This window comes from Acinonyx jubatus, chromosome B4 (assembly GCF_027475565.1).
Source record: "Acinonyx jubatus isolate Ajub_Pintada_27869175 chromosome B4, VMU_Ajub_asm_v1.0, whole genome shotgun sequence".
NCBI lineage: Eukaryota > Metazoa > Chordata > Mammalia > Carnivora > Felidae > Acinonyx > Acinonyx jubatus.
Window position 1 is genome coordinate 110,390,263 of NC_069387.1, and position 17,715 is coordinate 110,407,977.

Sequence of the window (17,715 nt, forward strand, 5' to 3'; positions counted from 1 at the left end):
TACTCTAATATAACTTTAAAATAACTGTGTCATTGACTTTGAGCCTAGACAGCAGGTACAACCTGGAAAAGGAATGAGAAATCTGTAAGCAAAGACAGGGACAATGGCAAAAGGGCCTGTTGGAGACTAGAGAAAGGTCAATCAATGTGATGTAGCAGCAGAACAATTAACACAAATATTGACTGCAAGAACTTGAAAGTGGAAAATGCACATAACAAACAGGAAAGGATTAAGGATATTCATAAGCAGAATATTGAGAGTGTAGATGGGTTTCATTCAGCTATAGATGATAAGGTATTGGAAGAAAAGATGAGCTAAAGAATGAAATGATTTGCAATTAGAATTTAGAAAAATATAGAAGGCCCAGAGCATGTTGTTAGAAGTAGCTGTATTCTTTCTGTCTAGCAGTAAAACGTTTCAACATAAAATGAGCCCAGGGGAAAAGATCTAATCAAAGCTGTGGCAATATGATTTTTGTTACGTTCTCTGAGGGATTTAAGTTGGTGCCTCATTTTCCTTCTCTTTAGGAAAGAAAGAATACCAGAAGGGTCTCTAAGAATCTTGGGAGCTGGGGCGCCTGGGTGGCGCAGTCGGTTAAGCGGCCGACTTCAGCCAGGTCACGATCTCGCGGTCCGTGAGCTCGAGCCCCGAGTTGGGCTGTGGGCTGATGGCTCAGAGCCTGGAGCCTGTTTCCGATTCTGTCTCCCTCTCTCTCTGCCCCTCCCCCGTTCATGCTCTGTCTCTCTCTGTCCCAAAAATAAATAAACGTTGAAAAAAAAAATTAAAAAAAAAAAAGAATCTTGGGAGCAGTTGTCCCTTCCTTGTTTCATACACTTGAATATGGGGGTAACCTTGTGACTTGCTTTGACCAATAGAAAATTATTCCCAAGCCTGGCCCTTGAGAATGTTTCAGCTGCCACTTTGAGCTGCCCTAGAATACCATTTCAGAAGCTAATCAAGAATGCTGTAGGATGGAAGGCTACATGCAGAAGGATTAAGATACCTCAGCTAAAAGTCAGCACTAACTGCCTGAAAAGTTAGCCCTTCTTGCATATTCCAGTCCCAACTAACCCTCTACCTGAATGAAGGTGCACACATGAGTCTAGGTAAAATATCAGAGGAACCACTAGCCCATTTACAGATTACAGAAAAATAATGAAGTACCTTTTTTTGTTTGGCATACAGCTGAGGTTTAGAGGGGTTTGTTGAGCAGCAATAGAAAATAGTCTGATATGATCTTCATTCTAAAACCCAATGCTAATGATGGCAAATGCAAATGTTAACAAATTAACACAAACGTCAGTCTCCAAAGTAGAGTCAAACATATCTGCAAAATCTTCTTAAGTGACTAATAAATATAAATTATTTTATATTAGTAAGTGTACTACAAACAAAAGTCAGATTTTTGAAAATAAGACATATCACTTATTTACTGCACATTTGGATTTATCTGACACTCGTCAAGATTTAAATAATCATGAAGGACTAAGAAAATGTCTCAAACTTCTATTGTATTTTTCTACTAGTTTGTATTCCTTAATATCATTTTCCATATATTTGATGATAACTTTTTTGAGGGAATAGAGGTTCTTTACTATACTTTTGTAATTCTGATTATATACCCATTGTGATAAAGTTACTGTCTGATTTCATGCCTTTGGCTTTGATTTTGATTATACTCGTGCTTGTAAGGCAAAGAAATCACACCTTAACCAAATTACACTTGAAACCTCCCTAAATTGCTCATACATTCCATATACATAATTTTATTTTGTATATAAAATAAGCACAGTAATTCTTATGCAGTTTGATAAACACTAGTCTCAGAAAGGAACAAACTATTTATCTCTGCAGATGTTCAAGTAATCAAACCATTCTGCATGTAGAATAACCCTCAAATTGCAAAGGAGTATGAGGATGGATGGAGAACTTCAAAATGTTTTTGTCTTCCTGCAGGGTTAATTCAACGCTTTAGTGTTATCCTCTCTAAGGTTTTCAAAAAAATCAACAATTTTTTGTGATTGCAAAATGTGCAATAATAGAGTCCATATTATGGGAGGGCAGCTTTTAAGGCCATCTCCTGAGTTAAATGCTTTTATGACAAAACTATTGAATTGTGACCCGCACATTCTTTTGTTAGCTTTTCCCTTTTGTATTTTTGTCCAACTTTTTTTAGAGAGCTTTATTAAAAACTTACATTAAAACTGTACATATTTAAAGTGCAAACCTTGACACATTTTGATATATCTATACACTTATGAAGGGATCACCACCATCAAAATAATTTATATGTCACCCCAAAAAGTTTCCTTGTGATTCCCTGTGGTTACTCCATCACATCTGTCAACTTCCCTCCCACCCCTGGCATACCCAGGCAACCACTGATCTGCCTTTTGTCACTATAGATTCGTTTACATTTCCTAGAGTTTTATATAAACTCTTACAGTACATACTTAATTTTTTCTGGCATTTTCCAGGTAGGCCGGTGGATCCCCTCACACGGTCAACCAATACAACTCCTTCCTTTGTTTCCTAAAACATGATTTCCTTTAGCTTTTTGAACATATTTATAATATTTGCTTTGAAGATTTTGTCTGCTGAAGTAAACATCAGGCCCTCTTACAGACTGTTTTTATTACTTGCTCTCTCTCATGTATGTGTGTGTGTGTGTGTGTGTGTGTGTGTGTGTATCACACTTTCCTGTCTCTTCACATGTCGCATAATATTTTATTGAAAACTGGCCATTTAGATAATATATTATAGTAACTCTGGGTGCTCATCTCCCTGTTCAGGGCTTTTTCTTGCTATTGCTTATTTGTTTATTTGTTTAGTGATTTGGATGGACTATTTTTGTGAAGCCTGTTTCCCTGCAGTGTGAAACCTCTGATGTCACTCCTCAGAGGTTGCAGGGTTGGACAAATATATAATCAATTATCTAAGGATGACATTTTTTTAGCAGAGGTCTCTTTGACTCTTCTCTCATTCTTTCTGTCAAGATGTCGGCCTCTCTTGGTATTACACCCAGCTGTTAGGCTCCACTAATTGCCAGGTGATTACTCTGTCGTTTTTTGGTAATTCTTTGGGATATAAATTGATGCACTATCTGATCCAATTTAACAGGTGCTTTTGTGTGTGTGTGTGAATAATTTCAGGAGCCAGTCTTCGAGGTTTGTTCTGAAAGTAGAAGGGGTATTTTTAGCTGTTTCTTACCTGTTCCCTCTGATAAACTAACTGGCCTGTATTTTGCCCTTGTTGCCCTCCTAGAGCTACCAGCCTCCTCTTAATTGCTTGTCCTCCAAACTTACTGTTTTCAAGAGCATGCTTTTAGGCTTGACATGTCCCACACTCTACTCTCAATAAAGTTTGTTCACCTGAGGAGCATTTTGAAGCTCTCTAGTTGTTTTGTTTTTTTCCTATTTATTTATTTATTTATTTATTTATTTATTTATTTATAATTTTTTTTAATGTTTATTTTTGAGAGAGGGAGAGAGACAGAGCATAAGCAGTGGAGGGGCAGAGAAAGAGGGAGACACAGAATATGAAGCAGGCTCCAGGCTCTGAGCTGCACAGAGCCCAATGCGGGGCTTGAACCTGCCAACAACGAGATTATGACCTGAGCCAGAAGTTGGATGTGTAACCAACCGAGCCACCCAGGCGCCCTCTTTTTTTTTTAAATACAAGTTAGTTAACATATAGTATAATAATAATTTCAGGAGTAGAATTCAGTGATTCATCACTTACATATAACACTGCTTATCCCAACAAGTGCCTTCCTTAATGCCCTTCACCCATTTAGCCCATCCCCCACCCATGTCCCCTCCAACAACCCTCAGTTTGTTCTCTGTATTTAAGAGTCTCTTATGGTTTGCCTCCCTCTCTGTTATCTTACTTAATTTTTCCTTCTCTCCCCCTATGTTCATATGTTTGTTTCTTAAGTTCAAAATGTGAATGAAATCATATGAAAGTTGTCTTTTCTGACTGACTTATTTCACTTAGCATAATACACCCTAGTTCCATCCATATTTTTGCACATGGCAAGATTTCATTCTTTTTGATCACCGAGTATTATTCAATTGTGTGTGTGTGTGTGTGTGTGTGTGTGTGTGTGTACCACGTCTTTATTCATCAGTCAATGGACATTTGGGCTCTTCCCATAATTTGGCTATTATTGATAGCACTGCTATAAACATTGGGGTGCATGTGCCCCTTCAAAATAAGCGTTTTTGTCCCTTGGATAAATACCAAGTAGTGCAATGGCTGGGTCACAGGGTAGTTCCATTTTTAATTTTTTGAGGGACCTTCATACTGTTTTTCAGAGTGACTGCTGATGCTCTCTGGTCTTATGGACTGCCTCTTCCCATGGGCAAAATTTCAGTCTTTTCCAAAGGAATGAGAGAGAGGACAGTGGATCACTTCTCTTGGAGTGGCTCTCTTGCTTTATGAACAAAGTGCTGTGTGAGGAGAGTAGCCTCTGGTTTTCTTGGCTGACCAGCATGGAACCTCTGCCCCATGAACAAGCTGAGGCAAAGACTATTTGTTAAATATATGAAGCCTTGTTATTTTCAGTCAGCCTTGCCTAGGTAAAGCCTCCATGCAATGATTCGGACCTCAGTGGAGGAAGGGAGACCCCTACCTCTTGACTGGATTTGTTTGGAATTTAGCTTCTGCTGACAACACCTGGGAGGATGAGAAATGCATGCAACTTCTCCTTCTGGGGAGATTCTAGAGTATCTTATGCAGATGTGGGATGAGATAAAACCCCATTATCTTGACCACACCTGATCAGAGTGGAGCTTCTGCCATGTTGAGCTGGGGATGTGGAAAGAGGGAGCAGGTTGTGGGTCAATTGCCATAGATACCCATTGTTCTTTTGGCATTTGGTAGGTTTCATTATGTAAATATTTATTCACTTGATGTATATCCTTTGGACAGTTTCCAGTGAATTTAAAGGATTGGGTTTTGTTTTTTGGTGTTTAGCTTTTAAAAAAAATTTGTTGGTGTTTACTTACTGACTTACTTATAGAAAATCCAGGGGCGCCTGGGTGGCTCAGTCGGTTAAGCGGCCGACTTTGGCTCAGGTCATGATCTCGCGGTCCGTGAGTTTGAGCCCCGTGTCGGGCTCTGTGCTGACAGCTCAAAGCCTGGAGCCTGCTTCAGATTCTGTGTCTCCCTCTCTCTCTGACCCTCCCCCGTTCATGCTCTGTCTCTCTCTGTCTCAAAAATAAATAAACTTTAAAAAAAATTAAAAAAAAAAGAAAATCCAGTATAATTAACATACACTTTTATGTTAGTTTCCAATGTATAATATTGGAACCCCCCCACCTACATCCCCACATCCTCTCTGGTTTCTTACACCATACACAAAAATAAACTCATGATGAATTAAAAATTAAATGTGAGACCTGAAACCATGAAAATTCTGGAAGAGAGGCAGTAATTCTCTGACATTGGCCTTAGCAACATTTTTCTAAATATGTCTTTTTAGAGAATTTTTTACTCTTACGATATTTCACTGAAGAGCAGTTTGAAGGAGCTCCTCAGACTCATTCTGGAAGTCCTGTTTCCAGTTTTCTTATATATAGAAAGCTGAAAATGGCTAAGAATATTATTTTAAAAGTCATTTCTGTGGGCATAGGCTTCCCCCATACCCCCGCTTGGGTAAATATCTACGAGTGGAATGGCTAGGTTATATGGCACATGTGTGTTTAACTTAACTTTGTTTCGTTTTGTTTATTTTTTTAAGTTTGGGTTTTTTTTTTTGTTTTTTTTTTTTTATTTGAAAGAGAGAGAAAGAGAGACAGAGCACGAGCAGGAAAGGGGCAGAGAGAGAGGGAGACACAGAATCTGAAGCAGGCTCCAGGCTCTGAGCTTCAGCACAGAGCCCGACATGGGGCTCAAACTCGGATCACGAGATTGTAATCTGTGACAAAGTTGGACGCTTAACCAACTGAGCCATCCAGGTGCCCCTAACTGGGACCCAGGTGTTTAACTTTTTAAGAAATGGTCAAACTGTTTTCCAAGATGTTTGCAAAATTTTGCGTTCTCATCAGAAGGATATAAATGTTCTAACTCCTACACGGCATCTCCCATACTTGTTATGGTAAGTCATTTTCATTTTAACCTTCTAATAGATATGTAGTGGCATCTCATTGTAACTATAATTTTGATTTTCCCTAATGACTCCTGATATTGAGCACTTTTTCATGTGCTTCCTTATCATGTGTATGTTTTTGGCCGTGTCTCTTCAAATCTTTTGTCTTTTTTTTAATTGGGTGTTTTTTCCTTATTAATACATTTTTAGGGTTCAGGTTGTTATTTTTTGTTCTTATATGTTTTTATGTTAGGCAGATTGCTTTCCAGTGTGAATTCTTGCATACAACATGTAGTTCAAAAAATTATTTTATTTCACTTTAATTAAAATTTTTAAAAAAAATTTAACATTTATTCATTTTTGAGAGTCAGAGCACGAGTGGGGGAGGGGCAGGGAGAGAAGGAGACACAGAATCCAAAGCAAGCTCCAGGCTTTGAGCTGCCTGCACAGAGCCTGATGCAGAGCTCGAACTCACAAACCTTGAGATCATGACCTGAACCAAAGTCGGACACGTAACAGACTGAGCCACCCAGGCTCCCCAATTAAAATTTTGTTTTAATAGCTGAGTTTAACTCTGTTACTTACTAAAATTGAAAATAATACACAAAAGTGGTGGGAAATTCAGGTGTGTATGTTTGTAGAAAATTACATGTGATGAAAAGCAAATTTCTTCTGTCCTTCCTAACCTTCTGCATTCTTAGTCCTTCTCATAATAAAGCAATCATTTTATTTATGACTTTAGTTGTTCTGAGAGGCATTTCCATATCTAGATTTAGATATGGCTTTATTTTTATTGACTTATCTTTCCTTTATGATCTTATCTGTTCACTTTCTGCCATGCTAGTTGAGAATTTAGCTAACTTATAAAGTACATTTACAAATATTGAAAATTAAATACGTTTCAACTGATATAAAGTTATAATGTAAGACACTTAACCTCCTATTTCTCAATTTCTCAACTTTTTATATTTATTTACTTAATGGAAGGATTTTCCATTTCTAGACTTCTGTCAATTTTACCTTAAAATTGTGTTAATATTGATAACATAATTAACTTCTTCCAAAATAGACAGGTGGATCTTCCTCTCCTGTATTCCATCAAATTCACAAAATAATGTACTTTCTAGTTTGCATCAACTACAAATGATAACTTTCCTGTAGAGCTATTTGTGGTAGGGTTGGATATTTCTGACTGCCTTTCTTTTCTCTTACCAAGGCAACAAACAAACAAACAAGAAACAAACAAAAAAACAAAGCATGGACATTGTTTACTCAATTACTAATATTTTCCAGTTTCTCAGTAATTTTTTCTGTTGTTTGAGACACATTTTTGAGGAAATCCTTGTTGGAACTTTCTTGAAGTTCCTACCCTGTGACCCATTACTTTACAAATGTACATCTGTTTCCCTAAGTGTCAGTTTCATTGAGTTTTATGCTGTTTCTTGAGTTCAAGACCTTCGTCTTTTTTGATACATTTACTTAATTTGAGTAATTTATGAAATAAAAAAAGGTGGATGGGAGCTATAATAATACACATTATTTTGGTTATGAGTAGAAAATAATCTAACTTAAACTGGCTAAATCATAAAAAGAGATTTACTGGTTTAGGAAACACCCAGGAATACAGTAGTTGTATTCAAGGTCTTAATGATGTCATCACAGCTCAGTCTCTCTCCATGTCTTAATTATGCTTTCTTGTTTGGCTTCTTTAAAACAGTCTATCTTCTCATAAAGTCTCTTGAGATATCTGGACTTTATCTGAGCTTAAATACAGAGAAAGCTTTTTTCTGCATTAGTAACCATACCACTAAATAAAACTACTGAGCATGCTATTCATGCCTGAAGGGGATCAACTACATGTTCCTGATTCAATCAGCTTGGCCAAATGGGAGGAATATGTTGAATGCTTCGTGATAGGCTTATCCTCCCTCATGGTGTTAGGAATTGTGCAGAGAATCACCCAAATTATTTGAATGGATCTTGGAGAAGGAGTAGTTCCCAAGTGAAAATCTCTGTGTTAACTTTAGATAAAGAGAGAATAGTTGTTGGGAATACTATAAATTCCTCCCTCAAGGGGTAAACGTCTTTGTTATGGCTATATTCAATTTTTCTATGGTAATAAACAGTCCCCAAATCTCAGTGACTTACAATAGCACATATTTATTTCTGGCTCAATTACATGAGGGCTGTGGACCAACTTCAGCTCTGGTTTGACTCAGCATGGCTCACCTTAGATCAGCAGCTCAGCATGGTTCCATTTCTTCCCATCCCCAGCCCCATGCTGATAGAATAGACCCTGTCTAGGATTCACATTTCCACAGCAGAAGGCAGGGATGCAGGGTCATGTCAAACCAAATTATGCAACAACATTTAAAGCTTCTGCCTCAGATCTGGCAAATACCATGTCCATTCCCATCCCAATTGCCAATCCGTGTCACCTGGTCAAAATCTGTTGTCAGTGCCGTGGCAGCATAAGCACAAGCAAATCATAGATCAAGTGACAGAGATATATAATCCTATTACTATGAGGGAGTGAATATTTTTCAGTAATTCTATAATCTACAAGGGTACAGAATTCTAGATTAAAAATTATTTCTAATCTAAAATTTTGAAGGTGCTTTATTTTTTGACATCCAGTTTTATTGATGAAAAATAAAAAGTTGATCTGATTTTTATTCATTTATAGCTTAACTTATTCCCTTTAGAAGTTTTCAGGATGTACCCTATCGTTTTGGTGAAATTTCAGTTTACTGCTTTATCATATGTTTTGTTTGGTTTCAGGTATTTAAGCCTAAACATTCTATTTTGTTTTATTTTATAATATATATAATCTTTATTTTAGTTGTTTTTGTCATTCTTTCTTTTGTATCTTTGCTAAGTTAGAGGGCATATAGTCTATTCAGTGTTTTTGCGAAGAGTAATTACCTGTAGTTCTTTAAATTATAATGTCTAAACTTTCATTTTTGCTTATCATCTATAGAAATTAAACAATATCCTTTGATCCCCTGCTATGAAAGATGAAAGACTATTATCCCCTTCCTTATCTGATGAACTCTTCCAATTATGTTGCATACTTTATGATATTTTTGCTTCTCTCTTATTTTTCAATGTGTTGTCTTTTATTTCTAAAATTAAAGTACTTGCATTCTGTTTTGCAGCAAGTTGCTGTAATTATTAGGATTTAATGGTATGTCTACCTGGATTCAGAATTCTCTCCTAGTCATTTCATTCTTTGACCTATTGATTCATATGTGTTTAATTTTGGTTTCTTATTTATCTGACTGGATGACATCTTCAAATAGACTTTAGTGGAGATGCTATATTTTGTAAAAATTCTTGTATATGTCAAAAAGTTGTTTTGTTTTCTTTTTAAGTGAATGTCACCCTTATTTAGAGCACACATTTAATATTCTTCCCTGAACCTTCTTTAGATATTGATTCTCAGTTCTCAGTGCTTGACTGTTCTGCTTGAATGGTCTGGGTTCAAAATGGTAATTATACCTTTTATTACATACCAGTTTATGTCTTATCCTCGGATGTTCGGTATTTAACTTTTCTTTTTTTAAACAAATTTTTTTATATTTATTTTTGAGAGAGAGGGAGTGATACAGCATGTGCAGGGGAAGGGCAGAGAGAGAGGGAGCCAAGGAATCCGAAGCAGGCTCCAGGCTCTGAGCTGTCAGCACAGAGCCCATCACAGGACTCGAACTCACGAACTGCGAGATCATGACCTGAGCCAAAGTCGGACGCTCAGCCAAGTGAGCCACCCAGACACCCCTGTATTTAACTTTTCTTGAAGTATGATAAACTCTCCATCCATTTAGTCAAGACCTGCATTGTAGTAAACAGCTACTTCTATGCTTTCTGTTCTATGTGTTCTAGTAACTTTGTTGGGGTATATTCCACTTGATTCTTCCTTTATATTTATTACTTCTCCTGTTAGTATGTTTTAATTCTGGCAAAATTTTGCCAAAAGTTAATCTTTTCTTTTAAGGTGTTTATCTTCAGGGTGCCTGGGTGGATCAGTTGGTTAAATGTCTGATTCTCATTTTTGTCTCAGGTCATGATCTCATGGCTTTGTGAGTTTGAGTCCCATGTTGGGCTCTGTGCTGACAGTGTGGATTCTGCTTAGGATTCTCTGTCTCCTCCTCTCTGTCTCATGTACTCCCTCTCTCCCTCTCTCTCTCTCTCAAAATAAATAAACTTAAATAAAATGTTAATCTTATACATGTTTGAAAAATCAATCTTACTTGTGCTAATTTTATAAGAATTAAATTTCCTATGGACACCACAGCGATATACCATGGTAATTTAGTGTTACACTGGAAGGGATCTTAAAAACCACATAGATACAATCCTTATGTTATAAATAAGACCAAAAGGACTTCAGAGTGAAAAGTTATTTACATGTCGTCTCACAGTCTACTACTTTCTACTTGGGCTTTGATTACAAAGATAGAAGTCCAGAATTCAATCAATGAGGAAAGGAGGTGAGTGGCTCTTTATTATTCCTTTCTCTTTGTTCTTTGTCTTCAGTCGTAAGCATTTTGTATATTTGTAGTTGATTGGGAAGTGTGGCATTATGATAGCCACTTCATATATACATTGTTTTATACATTGTTTTCCAAAGAACCACATAAATTTTATATAATAACTATATCAAATTCTATTTCCTTAAATCCTTTCCACATAATACAACTTATCCTGAATGAATATTTTTAAGAGTTTCCCAAAATTCATTATCCTCCACAATGGAAAATATAATATAAATTATATCAAAAAGCCAGGAAACTTAGATGACTCAGACTGAAACCACAATTACTCCATCATATTGTACACAATTGGCTCTCTATTCTATCTCTGAAATTTATAAACAAATTAAAAGTGGAGAAAGACATGGTTTAGGAAAATGCTTTGTCTCTTACTGAATAATTTTGGTCATATATGTGCCAATTCAGTCTCATCAGAAGGAAATTAGCCATATAATAAGATTCCATTAGGGGGATTCAAAAAATTTTAAACATTTTATTTGGAAGTAGCAGTGGGGACCCCTTCTCATTCTTCAGGTTATGGACCCAGACAACCTGACACATTAAATAGTTATCCTGAAATTGTTTCTTTTTGTCTGTGTTTATCAGGCAACCATCCATTGGCTCACTTTAGTGGTCATCCTCAATAAATCTTCGCACAGCAACAAGAAAGGAAATTAAGTACAGATATGACATGTCTTTTATAACTCAAGATCACAAAATACATATATTCCTCCATACACATATTAAAAGTGTCAATAATGGAAAATTCAGTAAATGGAATTATATATCATTAGGTTTTACTTTTTCTTCTACAGTAAACCATAGAGATCATTAAAATAGCAAATAATTATGTTATGAATTAAGTTTATGCTGCCCAAATTCATATAAAGAAGTATAAATAATTACTATTACTAGACTACATGTCTTATAAAACTGAAACTTATAAAAAATTACCCAAACTGACTTTTGTTTTGCTTTCTTTTACTTTTAAAGACAAGTATTGGCTTAGATATTTGGCTTACTCTCAAATATGTCTCTCTTAAAAAAAATGACTCTATAACATGACTTCATTTTCTTTGGTGGGGAAAATACCATTTTAATGCAGAAGATGATTTGATTCCTATGATTTCTGGAAAATAAATTTGAATTATATTTGAGGATCTTTTGGACTATTTCAAAAATATTTTAACATCATCCTAAGGCTTCTTATTTAAATGGTTATGGTGATTTACAGAACAAACATCCAGTCAACTATGTTTCAAAAACATTATTTATCCATTCTCCCAAACACTGTACATCAAAATTTCCTATGCACTCATGTATTTACCACAGTCTTGGTGGTAACACACAAAACATTGCTGTTGCCAACATTTTGGATTAATGACTATGTTTACCTTCACAGCAATGGAAAATATTAAACAATGCAAAATTTTAAGCTTGGAGGTCTGACTAATGCTGCAGAACCAGTTGAAATTTGCTTAACTCAAGCAGTGTGTCTGAAAAGGATGAATAACAACTGAGTCTTGTTCTTTGCTGGTCAATGTAATGCACCAGCATGACTATTTTTATCTTTCTTTGTGTACATTAATTCTATATTCTTTTTAGGTATGCAATGCAAAATAAAATATTTCTTTGTATATTATCATAATTTGAGTACGTTTGAAGATATACTGAGTTCTCAGTAATATGAGCAGTATGGGGGGAAGAAGAGGGTATTGAGTTTGTGTGGGATCTAAAAAACTGTGTGTCCTACTGTCGCTGGCTTGCTTAAGGGCAGGCTGTTATGATAGTGAGCAATGTCCAAAGGGATGAAACTTAACACCTGGTATAAGCAAGTTGTGGTACATGAAAGAAGTATTTATCAGCCAGTGTTAGCTGGTTTTCAGATTGGAGCTAATATTAAAATCAGTGGTGGTTTTTTTAAGAAGGACCCCAATCAGGCACTGAAGACTGGGAAATAAGACTCAATTGTTGGCAGTAATAGTTTTTTTTTCAGTTAGGGAGTTTAAGACAGTGTTCTGTTTCTAACATATCATTGAAAGATCAGGTAAAAAAAAAATTGAAGAAAAAAATAGTCTCATGTGGGCACAAAAGATGTGTCCAAGCTTTTGGTGATGAAAGGAAGGAGGATGAAGAACAGGAAGAGAGGGTATGGGGACACTTGGAAAGCTAAATGGGAAACTCCATAGGTAACTAAAACTTACTCAAGATATTGGTTTCATTGAAGAAAGACTAAATCTAGGCCATATCCTCTGGTTGAACACAGGTTGCTGATCTCCTTTTATCCTGCTCAGAATTGACCCAAGACTTAAGAAAAAATAAGGGCTGATTAGAGCAATTCCAATGATGTACCCAGGAATTCAAGGGGGAAATAATCAATATAAATATCCCATCTACTCTTGTGTTATCTCATTAGGGCAGGAACATGATGATTTATGATTTATAATACAGCTATAATCTGTTTCATAGACGGTGTGTGTGTGAGTTTGGTAGGGTTTAGTGAATTGTGAGATCATTAATTTTCTAAAGTTTGAATTTAAGCTCTGTTATAAAAAATAGATTCTGTAGGGAAGAAAGCTTTGCTATACAGTATCAGGGTGTTTGTTTAGTATCTCTCACGTCTCAGTAACATTCTGTATGTGTGCATACTCCCTGCCATTACGAAGCATAATCTCCACAAAAGCCTGCCTTTTTCAGCACCATAAACTCAACACCAAGAACTAATTCAGAGAAAGACCTCAAGAGTGAAGTGTTGAATCAACAAGACTTCATTACATGCCCAGAGTGACTTAGAGTAACGGGATTTCTTGGCATTGGTGAAATGGGATCCATGTTAAAGTTTATGGCTGTACTATCTTGGATGTGTGTAGGTGTCCACCTCTACTAGGTCCCTTGATTTTAGTACAGTAATTATCATTTATTTCTTTATTCCTATAAAGTATTTCTCAAGGCTTTAGTAATTTGTATTTCGCTCTCGAACTCCTTCTCTCACTCACTTGTATGCTCTAAGGCCTTAATAAATTCAAAACAAAGTGTATTTGGGAACAAAATGATTTCCTCATTTCTATAGTCATTATTTTTGTTCACAAACAGACAAGTAGATAAATAGAAACTACCAGCTTCCCACATTGGGGATATATTATTTTCTTCATCTCAAAAAAATGGAGTATTCATTAGTCTTATAATAAATATGCCTTGTGCTGGGAAAAGGCCTAAGTTCTGGGAACACCAAGGATAATTAAGACCCAGTTTCTTTCACTCAAGGAACTTGTAGTCCAGCAGGCAAGACAGAATTTCAAAGAGCAAACAATATAGTCAGATAAGAACTAGAATAGAGGAGTTAAAAAAGCGTTCAGAAAAAGCTGATTAATTTTAGCACCTAATGTTTGATGCTTCTACTACACTTCCCATAAATTTCCATTTTCTGATTTGGTCATTTGTGACCAAAGACTCTATTAGTAATAATAAAATACAGAAGAAAAAAAATGTGTTTCCTGCAAACAATACTTGCTTGATTTGCTTTGGCAACTTCCAGATAAGTTCTAATACATATTTTAAAAAGCAGTTAACTCTTCGCTTTCCTTATGTCTTTAAGAAGTCACTTAAAAATGATGGTCAGACCTGAAGTGGGAGAACTGATAATCCATATGATGCTGAGCTCCTATTATAATTACTGCACAATGTGTGCAAAGTCATTAGGCATGAAAGTATTGAAGTGCTCAGGACAATGTCTTTAATAAGTGTACTGCATACTTGGTAAGAGAAACGCTAATTATCCATTCTTCTTCTGTAGAATTTCATTCTGGTACCCAGGTATACAAGTATTGACAAATCACCTCTGGGTCTTTCCTGCACCCTTTACTTGTCCATACGACAGAAAAAATCAGTAACTTACCTATCTGGTGGAATTAGTAAAAGGGGTGCTAAGAATGCGTTACTCATGGCTGTCTCTCTTATTGTCTCTCATTCTCAGAACCCATCTCTTGAACCCATCCCTTAAAGAGCTTAAGTCCTCTCTATTTCCACTTTCTGTGCAAGAAGCATCAGAGTAAGATCTAATTGTGTAAAGCGGTAGTTGTTTGTTTGTTTGTTTTAATGTTTTTTAAATTTATTTTGGGAGAGAGACCATGAGTGGGGGGGATACCAGAGAGACAGGGAGAGAATCCCAAGCAAGCTCTGCACTAACATTGTGGGGCCTCAGTGGATACAAAAGTCAAATATTGGCCTTCTAAGGGTTTATGACCTAAATAGGAATAGATTATTACCCAAGGTTATTACCCAAATAACTGCAATATTAGGCCAAAAATTTCAAAGAGCTTAGATTACAGTTATGACAGAGTAGTCAAGTTGCCTGCTCCAATATCCAATGTCCCTTTTTAGAATGCTCACTGTCAAGAATGAAATTTACATTCGCCAACATCCTTTTAGGTAGGTGGTGTCACTTGCTTGAATACATGCTGATCAATAAGTTGGAAGTCAAAGCTGGAAGCTTTCAGTTAATTTTTTTAAAAAGAGAACTGGAATGTGACTTCATATGTCTTATTTTCTCCATCTTGTTGCTTAGGATGCACCTTCTGTGAGTCTAACTTTGTCTATGGGGACATGGGTAACATCCTTGTCTTAGTGAAACATGAAGTTAAAAACAGCCTGTGACCCCACAACTGAAAGTCATCATTCCCACCCTACATACTGTCCATATCTGGACTTTTTTTATGAGAAAAGTTAACCCTCTACCTTTGTAAAACACCATTTCCATGATTTTTTATGCATAGCCAAACTGAAATTTAGATAATCAGTTATGAAGTAAAGTGGTTCATGACATAGGAGATAAGTTTGACTGATAAGTAAGAATTGTATATGATGCTGGCTTGGTGGGAGTAGAGGATTCCAGATTAGGGGACAGCATGTCCTAGAAAGCCAAGTGGCTGCTCAGAAATTTAAAAAAATCCTGGAGCTTTGCAAAAGTAAGAGTATGTGAAAGGAGTCAAGGTCTGGAGGCCTTGAGGCCAAACCAAAATAATAATAATAATAATAATAATAACAACAACAACAACAACAACAACAACAATAGAGTAAACAGAGACTGGCAGATTTTTAGATGAGAAGAGACCTGATTATTCTGTACTGTACGAAGATAAATATGGAGGCAATGAGCAGATTGGTGGGACAGTGAGAGTCAGCAGAAGTGTGATGAATACTTAGGGGTGGTTGCACAGCTCTGTGAGTCCACTAACTTATGCACTTGAACAAAGGGAATTTTATGGTATGTGATTTAAATATCAAAGCTATTATTTAAAACAAACTGTTATGGGATGATAGACTCTGCAACAGGCAGAGGGCTTTAACTCAGGATTGACAATGAACATAGAAAGTGGAGATACAGTCAATAATATCTGACATTATCAAATGTCTTCAAAGGGTTATCTAATTCTTCCAATCCTCATATTCACCTGTTCTTTAACTCATTACAGTTTTGTTCCAGCATTCTCCTGGAACTCTTCTTGTTTAATTTATCATTGATGAGAGGTTATTGCTCACTGGTCCCTTCTCTGTTGCAAATACAGAGTTTCTGTAGCACTTGACATTGCTGAACACCTAACACTACTTGAAACTCCTTTGATGGCCTGGAAGATAATATTGGGTTTGTTACTAACATTTTTAGCCATTCTATATCAGACTCTGTATTAGTTAGTGTTCTCCAGAGAAACAGAACCAATAAGATGTGTGTGTGTGTGTGTGTGTGTGTGTGTGTGTCCATAAAGAGAGGTTTGTAGGGGATGCCAAGTACAAAATTTGCAGGGCAAGCTTGCAACCAGACACCCAAGGAAGAATTAATTGGTGTTGAAGAATGAGTCTGGAGGCAGGCTGGAGTCAGAAATTCTTCTCCCTGAGGAAACCTCAATTTGTTTTCTCTTAAGACCTTCAGCTGATTGGACCAAGTCTGTCCATATTATGGAGGGCAATCTGCTTTTCCTAAAGTCTGATGATTTAAATGTTAATCTTATCTAAAAAAATCTTCACAGAGATATCTATATTGGTCTTTGAGCAAATATCTGTGCACTGTGGCCTAGCCAGGTTGACACATAAAAATTAAGTCATAGACTCCTTTAATAAATATACTTTTGCCAGCTCATAAAGTTTAAGTCTTCCCTAGTTTTTATTCCTTCGTTCTTTTTGTTACTTAAATAATGTTTACCTTTTATTCAGAAACCACTTGTATATTTATCAGTTTTATTCAGCAAACACTTGTATATTCACATGTCTGCTATATTAAAATTGATTTTTTTTTATCTGCCTTGAAGGGAGAGGTGAAGTTAAGATGTCAACAACATGGATACAGAAAGGGGAGGAGGTTCAAGGACAAAATCATTGAAGATAATTAAATTTGGAGGAGTGTAAAAATAGTCATACCAGAAAACAGGGAAACAGAAGAAAGGCTGATGAATCAGGTAGAAAGACTAATAGAACTAGCCAATTGTCATGTCACTGTGGATAGTCTCACTAGTAACAAATGAAACAGAAACCTCAGAGATGAAAATTGAGGTTAAGGTAATTATATTTGGTGACTAGAAGGTAATTTGGGATCTTATTTGAAGGCAGCATGAGTTCACTGAAATAAAGATGTGTCAAGAAAACGTCTTCAAAATTAAAAAAACAATAACTGCAACCACAGTCACAAATGGGGAAAAAACCTCAAATAATAATGCTTAGAAGATATACAACCCATTAAACTGCCCTGCTTATGAGCCGTAGAACTTGAGCAAACTAACGAACCTCTCTTCCTCAGTTTCTTCATCAATAAAATAGGTTATACAGATACATATAATATATGGAACTTATATATTTATTACATATATAATTAATTTGTATACATGTAATTTATATATGCATGTAAATATTTAAATATATAACAAATATAAATTATACATCATTTATATACATATTATTTATAATTATAATACATATACAAATATATATTGCATATCATACACACAAGTGTGTATATATATATATACATATATATGTATTGTAGTAAATATTTAATACAACAGGGTCACTTAATTGCTTCATGCATAATGGAGACTGTCACTA